This window comes from Papaver somniferum, chromosome 2 (assembly GCF_003573695.1).
Source record: "Papaver somniferum cultivar HN1 chromosome 2, ASM357369v1, whole genome shotgun sequence".
In the NCBI taxonomy this organism is placed as follows: Eukaryota; Viridiplantae; Streptophyta; class Magnoliopsida; order Ranunculales; family Papaveraceae; genus Papaver; species Papaver somniferum.
The window spans coordinates 202996917-203006514 of record NC_039359.1 but is presented as its reverse complement, the minus strand read 5'-3'; the positions used below and the strand labels follow the sequence as shown (position 1 = coordinate 203006514).

The 9598-nt window shown below is 38.5% G+C and overlaps 1 pseudogene; it reads right to left on the bottom strand.

Moving 5' to 3' along the window:
• Positions 1-8199: 8199 nt before the first annotated feature.
• Positions 8200-8299, bottom strand: LOC113354719 (annotated as a pseudogene).
• Positions 8300-9598: the final 1299 nt, after the last annotated feature.

The window sequence follows — 9598 nt, the reverse complement described above, 5'->3', positions numbered from 1 at the left end:
GTTAACGACTTAAAGACTTCATTGGGATTATGAAGCCAGACCGATACCACTTTTATCGTATTTGTGTGATCTGATATTGCATCTTCTATCGTACGACTACAATCAGATTGATTGGCTTGATATTGATATTTCCGATAGGAAAGATATAAAAGTAATCACAAACATATTCATCTCATTGTTTGTGACTCCGCAACATCTTGTTTCGCTACCATACGATTAAGATTGTTGTGAGGTGATTGATAACTCTAGGTTGTTCTTCGGGAATATAAGACCGGATTATCAATTGGTTCCTGTTCACCTTGATTATTATCAAAAGAAGGAACAAAACCTTTTATGGTTTATCTGTGGGAGACAGATTGATCCTTTGATAGACTTGTCTGTGTAAGACAGATTTGTTTATTGTCAAGTCTTCGACTTTGGGTCGTAGCAACTCTTAGTTGTGGGTGCGATCAGCTGAGGAAATCAAGTGCGCAGTATCCTGCTGGGATTAGAGGCGTAGGGAGTATAACTGTACCTTGGATTAGTGGGAGACTGATTTGGGTTCAACTACAGTCCAATCCGAAGTTAGCTTGGAGTAGGCTAGTGTCTGTAGCAGCTTAATACAGTGTGTGTTCAATCTGGAATAGGTTCCGGGGTTTTTCTGCATTTGCGATTTCCTCGTTAACAAAATTTCTAGTGTCTGTGTTATTTCTATTTCCGCATTATATTTGTTATATAATTGAAATAATACAGGTTGTGCGTTTGAATCAATCAATTGGAAATCCGACTGATAAGCACGTATGTGCTACATTTTATACCCATTTTATATTAGCTAAGACTCGGTATTTTGACTAATAACTCTATTTTAGTGCTTTTGTAGAAAGTACAGATGAATTCCGATAATCCGGAAAATAATGGCTAAATAGAAGCTAAATGGTGTTTGCGTTGAGCAGGAGGAAATGGGGAAGAATGCAGAGCTGTTTTGTGGTCGAGTTTAGCCATGAAGAAGTGATGCTATGGACCTGTGGGGCTCGATTTATTGAAGTGATGACGAGATTATAAAGACAGTGAAAATGGAGGATTGTCTCGCAGTGCAGAAAGATGCTCAGTTGCTCATGAAATAGGGGTTGGCTGAGCTGGTTTGAAAGAAGGTGGAGAAATGTTGTCGCCAGTGCATTAAGCACAGATTGTGGGGACTGCATGGATCGTACTGGTGTTGATTTGGTGGATGCATAGAGAGCTCGAGGTGGAGAATGAACTGAATTCTGTGCCGGAAAGTCGGACACGAGACTCGATTTGCTATCATTAATAGAGGAGTATATACTGATCGTGTTTGCATGAATGGAGATGGGAATGAAGACCAATTCTAAGTGGTACTACGGGGTTCAAGTTGAGCTGGTTCTGAGAAGCAAGTTGGTGGTGCGTTTCAGGTGAATAAGTTTAGACGGACAGAGATGACTTGGCCTGACTAGTCGCTGGAACTGTGCAGCCGATGGGTGACCAAATTGGAACGGACAAGGAATAGAATGATGTGGGCATGTGGCCTGAGTTTGCACGGATTTGGGAATTTGGCTGAAGCGTTTGTTGCTGCGACCAGTTATGCCGGGGATGATCGAAGTGAGCTTTCGTTGCTGCTATGACCCTAACGAGATTCAGATGGCAGGAGCAGGAGCAGGGTGAAGACACTTAGCCGGGCAAAGTGGGTTGGGGTCTCAAACTCTCAATCGGTGACGCAGTTTAAAAGTTCAGGCATCAGAGTGGTGCTGCTGACTTCGGAAGAGTTTGTTAGTGGACTGGGCCTTGGAAGACAAATATTTGATGGGTTTTATTTTGGATTCTTTCGCAGTACCTTAGGCAGTAGGTATAAATCAACAAAACGAAGAAAAAAAGGAAGGAAGGGAGGCGAGAGTCGTAGACAGAGAAGAAGGAAGGAAGGGAGGCTGCTGCTGTTGCGGCTTCACAGCCGTTTACGGTTTGAAGTTTTGTTTCAATTCCGTTTTTCGATTAGCTATTGATTTTATTTGATATTTGTTTATGGCTTTTGAGAAAGCCATGGCTAACTAGATCCATATTAGGGTTTAGGTAGAAACCAATTCAATTGTGTACTCTCTACGATGATATTTTTAATAATGATTTGATTGATTAGTATTTTCGCTTCATATAGCTTGGTGTATAATTGTTCATGTGATTATTTTGATTATTTATGCTTTTCAATTGATATGGCGTGCTTGGGTTAAATTCTTTGACGTGATATGCTTTAGGATTGATAAATAATGCTTTATAGAATCACTACCGATGAAGCGAAGGAATTTACAGTGGAGAAACAATATTTTGGAATTTAACATACTATCTTCCGAGACATGAAATTAATTTCAATTTTTGTCTTGAGTAATATATAAAAATTAGTAGAGTTCACACGATTTAATTGGTGGAAACCGAAAACCCTGATAACCCGTTTTCATTTTGTTTATTGTTAAAATTATCATTATTTCATTTTGTTCCGATCTTTTGAAAATCGTTAGAACATTACTTATTTGATTATTTAGTTTTGGTATTAGTTAGCAGAGTATTTCACACTCCTCGTGGGAACGACCTGTACTTGCCATTGTCTACTAGTTAGACGCTGTGCACTTGCAGTATTTTATTGTAGGTTTCCCAACCTATCAAGTTTTTGATTGATATGGATTGATACTTGAGTATTGGTCTTTGGTACCATCCAAGTTATTCCTTGTGTTTGATTAAGGACTCGCTGATTACTGTTAGCTCGAGTAAATCAAAACAAGAGAGAGATATTAACTCCTCGATATACTTTAATCTAGATTGAGTCTGACTATATAGTTGATTCTCTAGCAAAGTATATTGGAGTTAGTCCATACAGATTGCTAAGCGAAATATTGGGTGGTGTTGTTAGACCCCCGCCTTTTCAATTGGTATCAGAGGAGGCAAACATGTTTAAGACCTTACAAGTCTGTGTTTGTAGCGATCTAACTCTATGGACAGACGTGCTATCTCTATTAACGTACCACCAGTCTTCGATGGCTCTAATTAATTATGGTGGAAAATTTCTATGGCAGCTTTTCTTCAAGCGCGTGATTTTCAATCATGGGTATATGTTGTTAATGGATATGATGCTCCCGTTGTGGCAGTTGGAGATGTAAACGTTCCCAAGAATATTGGTGAATATAGTCCTACCGAGATACTTGCTGCAAAGTAAAACTCCGACGGTTTGAATGCCATCATACATGCCATTACCCCAAATCTTTATCACCATGTGTCAAATTGCAGTCGGTCTAAAGATGCTTGGGATATCTTAGAAACAGTATTTGAAGGTAACTCCAATGAAAAGGAAGCTAGGCTTCAAAACCTTAATTCTGATTCGGAGAACCTTCGTATGTCATATGAAGATACATTTGATGATTTTAATCACAGAGTGTCTCAAATTGTTAATGCATCTTTTGCATTGGGTAAGACTATTCCTGAAAAGGACATTGTGATGAAAACTCTCAGTCGCTGCCATCTAGATACGAGTCCAAGAAGCATGCCATCGTTGAGGGAAATAACCTTGATAATCTTTCCAGAAATAATTTGGTTGGAAAGTTAAAGATCTTTGATCATGAGCATACATCCAAAATTCGGAAAGGATGTTGCCTTCAAAGCACAAAAGAACACTAAATTACTTGATAAAAGTAAAAGTGTTTATGTCTTTGAGGATGATCAGTCGGTGGGTGATTTTTCAGATGAATACCTTGACAAATCAGTCTCCTTGATCACAAGGAAATTTAGGGATCTTCTATTGAAGAGAAGTAAACGGTTTTCAAGAGACAAACCCAGGTCATCAGATAAACCTCACAATCGTGTTCCTCCTAAAAACAGGGATGCTGACGAGGTTAATGACTAGGATATTCCACAATGCTTTAAGTGTCAAGGTTTTGGTCATTTTGCAAACGAATGCCCAAATCTTAGAAAATACACTGGGAACAAAGGTCTTGCTGTAACACCTGATGAGATGTCTGGGATCTATGATTCTAATGAAGATAGGAAATCAAGTGTTGGTCTTCTATGTGAAAACATTGATTTTGATAATTGTAACAATACATATATCAATCTTGATGGTTTCAGTGAAGAAGAGAATCCAATCAAGATGGAAGAATCAATTGACCCATCCTTTGGAAACTCTGTCTGTAATGTTTCAGGATCTACTATGTGTCTAGATGCTTTCATACCACAGATGCCTGAATACTATCCAAGATTGACGTGCTCATTTTGTTCTCAGAGAGGTCATGAACTATCAAGATGTTACAAGTACAAACATCGAGTGAGGCACGCCAACAAACTTCAACGAAGAGCAAATCGATTGGCAAGGAATCTTAAACTTTCCCAGAAGACTGTTGAGGTATGTAGGATTTTATCTTCGTCTAAGAAGTTGGTTTCCAAAGACAAAATAAGACCATTAGAGAAGAAGGTATGGTCAAATCTCTTTGATAGACATAAGTCAGAGGATTTCTCTCAAGAGGAAAATGGTGGACAAATTGTTGTTCACCACATCACAAATTAATTGTGTTGATTGGTAAATCTTGTCTCTAGTGCCTGATCAAAAGAGATAAGATTGTGCACCGCTCAGGCTTTAGGAAAAGTTTTTTTCTTAGGTTTGTTTTTCCTGTCTATCAAATAAAGGGTTGTTATCGACAATTCTACTCTTTATAGGGTTTAGAGTTGGACGTCCACGAACCTGCTTAAAGGTTGCGAACCCTACATTCCTTTTTCCTCTCTGGTATCCTTTATTTCTTAAGATTGCTTGTTGAGACTGTGAATTCCACTCACAAAAAACCAGTTGTTTATAACTGTTCTCTAAGCATCATGTCTTTGGATGGAAAAAATGTCAACATGATTGTTAAGCCCTCAATAAAGGAAAAAGAGAAATCTCCAGTTGTTGATGGTGGATTTTAGTTCAGGGCTAGAATTGTAAAACCAATTTTAATATACTGACACCCTACAAAGGATAAAGTCATTTGATAAGCGATGATCACAGAAATCCTCTCGCTTTATTTATTTGAAGCAATTCGATAAATACACAAAATTCACCCAGAATGGTGCATTTAGCAACAATCCCAAATATTCTGTGAATTTATAACATTATCAATTGATAGACACATTTTTGTGTCCGATTTGTCTCGATTCTTTATGTTGTTAGGGCTCATTCTTGTACTTATTATGGTGTTTTATTTATTTGTAGGTACTTTTGGCCAATAAACATTTTTGGAAAAATTCGGCTCGAAAAGTTGCTAAAGGCACCTCCGGAGGACATCTATTAAAAGGACTCCATTTTGGATAAGGGGCACCCGAATTGTTAAGGGCCACCCACCTGTTATTCATACCCCATCATAGGATAGGGGGCGTCCCTTATTCTTCCCCATTTAAACATATTTTTGCGGGAACAAATTTACAGAGCCGTGACTTCCCAGTTTGGATTTGAACGATAATCTCTCATGGATTTTTAGTGGAAGTACGTAGGTATGGGCCTGTTAGGATTATGGATGCTAGCTAATGGACTTGGACGCGGAAGAAACATGATTATTACACGTTGATTTGTTAAAACAGGGAAGAATACTCACTCGGATTCTGTTGGTTCTATTCTTGGAAATTTCGTGTAGTAATGGAGCCATATATTCTGTTAGATTCGTTTTGATCTTCATAGAGTTTTTGGAGAGTTTGGAAAGAGCTAGAAGCCGCATATAAGAGAAAAATAAAAGGAAAGTACCGTGAACTGCGGGAGAAAAAAAAGAAGTTTTCTCCGAGTTTTAATCGGCTTGTGGTGGATATAAAAGGTAGAGGAAGTCATAACAGAGTCACAGAGAGACTTTGGGGGTCGTACGGAGGCTTTGGGGGTAGTTGCAGAGAAGACAAGGGAGCTGCAGAAAGTTTCCTGCTGCTGCAGGAAGAAGAAGAACACGAAGAACTTTATGCTGCTAAGGACAGTCACAAAAGAACGTTGTAATCATACGACACAGAAAATAGTCATACATTAGCAGTCTTATTTTATCTGTCACCTTCGTAATAGTCGATCTGTAACGTTTATAACTGTTGCAGTTTCGCAGTTTTGTTCTTTTTCTCTATATTTCTTCAGTAAAACAACTTCTTGAGCTATGGATTATTATTTTGTGCATGTTTTTGATATGAGAAGCTAAACCCCAACACTGGGATGACGGAGGAAGCCATATTTCATACGTGTGGTAATTATATTTAATTCTTTTTATGACTTTTTGCATTAATTTAATTGTTTTATGATTTTTCTTAATTAGTTGTGAAGTCGTATGATGATGTATGCTTTTTCTAAGTGCTTTTGATGCATCATGCTAGTGATTTACAGTTAATCTTTTTAAAATCTACCCTGGCAAAGAATTAGAGTCAATAAACAAGAGTTATAATTGTCTAAGAATTGATTTTTGAACCACATGGTATGAGGTTTGGTGGAATCCTGAGTCTCATTAATCTCTCGACATTGTGACAAACCTTGTGTATATATTTTCTTTATTTTTATTGTTTTATATTATTAAGTCTGAAATTGAGTCTACACAAGTCCGAGTTGAACGAACTTTATTTACCACGAAAAACTACATCAATTTTTGGCGCCGCCGACGCAGACTTGTTTTTAGGGTTTTAGATTTTATTTTTATTTTTTATTTTTGTCTTTTTTTTATGTTTTTGGGTATTTATCTTGTGTCTACAGGTTCTGGATCATAAAGAAAATTGAGCCAAGGAGTTTGGTGATTTCATAAAGACTTGGAGCTAAAGATTAAAGCAAAAAGAACAGAAAAGAAGACAATTTTTTTTAGACAATTTTAGTTTAGGGTTTGTTTATTTTATTTAAAAAAAAAACTGTATTAGGGTTATTTTTGTAATTTTTTTATTTTTTTGGACTTTTGGACTTTGGGACATTATTTTTTTATTACCCTACGGAAGGGTACTTTAAATATAAACTGTTTGCAGAGAAGGAGGACAATTACGATATTGTCTCTGCACCTTGGGTTCGTACACTAGACATCGGAGTCAGTGGCCCGAGTCGACTACAACCGATTCATCCCCCGTCTGGAACGGGAGGTAAGATTCTAAACACTCGCGAATCCCCTGTCAGCGAGTTACTGGACTCCTTCGTATGCATATATGTTGAGGACTGAATACGGACATTTATTTTTCTAGTAAAGGGCAAGGCCTGGCCATACAAGATAAGGGTTCGGATTTCATCACCGTTCTCTTCTTGCCCGCTTTAGGAACACGTAACCTACGCGAACCTAAGCCTAAAATTTTGACTAGAACGAGACCGATAGGGTAACGAGCTTAACAGGAAAGTCATTCGAAAAATATTGGTTACTCTTTTAAGCATACTTCGAAGTTCTTGACGGTTTCTGTAAGTTGAATGCGTGACTGCGCCGCCTTGTAATACCGGTGAGGCCTTGGGTATCAAAGCTCCACCGAGCTTCCCTCGCCTCTATTCAACTTACGTTAACTCGGATTGATTCCAGAGGGGTTTGCTTAAATTGTAACGAATTCCCGTTCGAAGGATTAGAAGCTGGTCTAGAAACAATCTAAGTGGAGCCATCATGCTTTTTGTTTGCTAGAAATCAATAGGTTTGATTTGGTTGAGTCGGCCTTGATCTGTGTTTGCTTACCCTTCCAATTTAGAAAATTCTATTGTATGCCTGAACGTAAAAGAGACGCACTAGGTAGATTTGTTAAAGAGAAACCTAGTAGTTCGAAGCGTCTCGATTACCTTAATCTAGAAAGTCCGGCTTTTGAAGAGTCTGTTTTTGAACGTTCTTTGACTGAGGAGAGAATCCTGTTGCTCCGATAGCGCCAGAAATGGCAACTTTGAAAGCTTTGTTGAATCCAACTAGGACTACCGTCCTTCGTGTATTAAGTTAGCTGAAACGGAGGCACCCTATGAACTGAAACCTGGGACCTTACAGATGCTCCCAATCTTTTTAGGGAAAGAAAATGAAAACCCTTATTACCATGTTAGGGATTTTGAGGAAATTTGTAGTACTCTAAGAATTAGAGGCTTAGATGATGATGCTTTGAAACTTAGGTTATTCCCATTTTCCCTGAAAGATAAGGCCAAGTCGTGGCTGTATAGTTTGGACTCCGAGTCAATTGAGACATATGAACAACTTACATCTGCCTTTTTCAATAAGTTTTTCCCTAGGCACAAAACATCGTCTATTAGGACGCAAATATGCACATTTTCACAACAAGAGGGAGAATCTTTATATAGGTATTTGGAAAGGTTCAATGATTTATTATCCCAGTGTCCTCATCATGGTTTAGAAAAGGTTAGGCTAGTTCAGATCCTTTATGAGGGTTTAGATTATTCCACAACGACCATGGTTGAGTCTCTATGCACTGGTGGATTTGAAAACCAAACTGTTGATGCGGCGATGGAATTTTTTAATGAAATCGCCGAAAAAACCCAGCAATGGGAAAATAGTAGGGCACCCCAGAAAACAATTCTTTTAAGTAGAGGAAACGTTAATAGGGTAGAAGGAGGCTATGAATCAGATGCCAAAATTGCTGCTATAGCAAAAAGGTTAGAAGCCTTAGAAGTGGGCCAGACTAGTGGTAGAGTGGAGCCTTTTTGGGAAGGCCAGAATATTGAAGAGCAGCCAATGCTCTTTATAATAACACTATTTGATAACCGTCAAAAGATTGACCCATATTCAGAAACCTATAATCCTGGTTGGAGAAACCATCCGAACCTTTCGTGGTCTAAGGGCCAAAGTCAAGGTCAGTTTAGTAATTCTAATGCTCCCCCAGGTTTTGGCTATACTAAGAATCCTTCAGGACTAGCTCAGTTTCAGAATCAGTCAGATAAGAAAATCCTAAGTTTAGAGGAATCTCTCGCCTTGTTAACTCAGCAAACTGCAAAATTCCAGTTATCCGTAGAACAGAGTCTACAAGCTAGTAACAGGATAGGACAAGAAAATAGTCAGGCTATTTCCGAGTTAAAAACCCAGGTTGGTCTGATAAGTGATTCTTTGAGAGAAAAAGGTAAGTTTCCTAGTCAAACACAACCCAACCCTAGAGGAGTTCATGAATTAGGTGCAAAACCATCGAATCAATTGAATGCTGTTAGAACCCTTAGAAGTGGTAGAGTTGTAGACAATAAGGTAACCATGCCCGATAGTGAACATACTTAGTTCACCCCTCAGGATCTCACCTCTCAGGACCAGTAGCTGAAGAGACTGATAAAGTTTCTAATGATGTGAATTCGGTTCCTGAAAGGTCTGATTTTAGGCCTAGAGCCCCATTTCCTCAGCTATTAGTACCAACAAAGAAGGAATCGAACTTTAATGACATAGTGGAGGTTTTTAAGCAAGTTACCATAAACCTTCCCTTATTAGATGCAATTAGGCAAATTCCTGCTTATGCCAAGTTCCTTAAGGATATGTGTACGCGAAAGCGAAAACTTAGCGTCCATAAGAAAGCCTTTTTAGCTAGTCACGTAAGTTCAATCATTCAGAACACCACAACTCCAAAGTACAAAGACCCAGGTTCTCCTACCATTGCTTGCACAATAGGTAACTTCCGGGTAGAAAAAGCTTTACTTGACTTAGGAGCCAGTGTG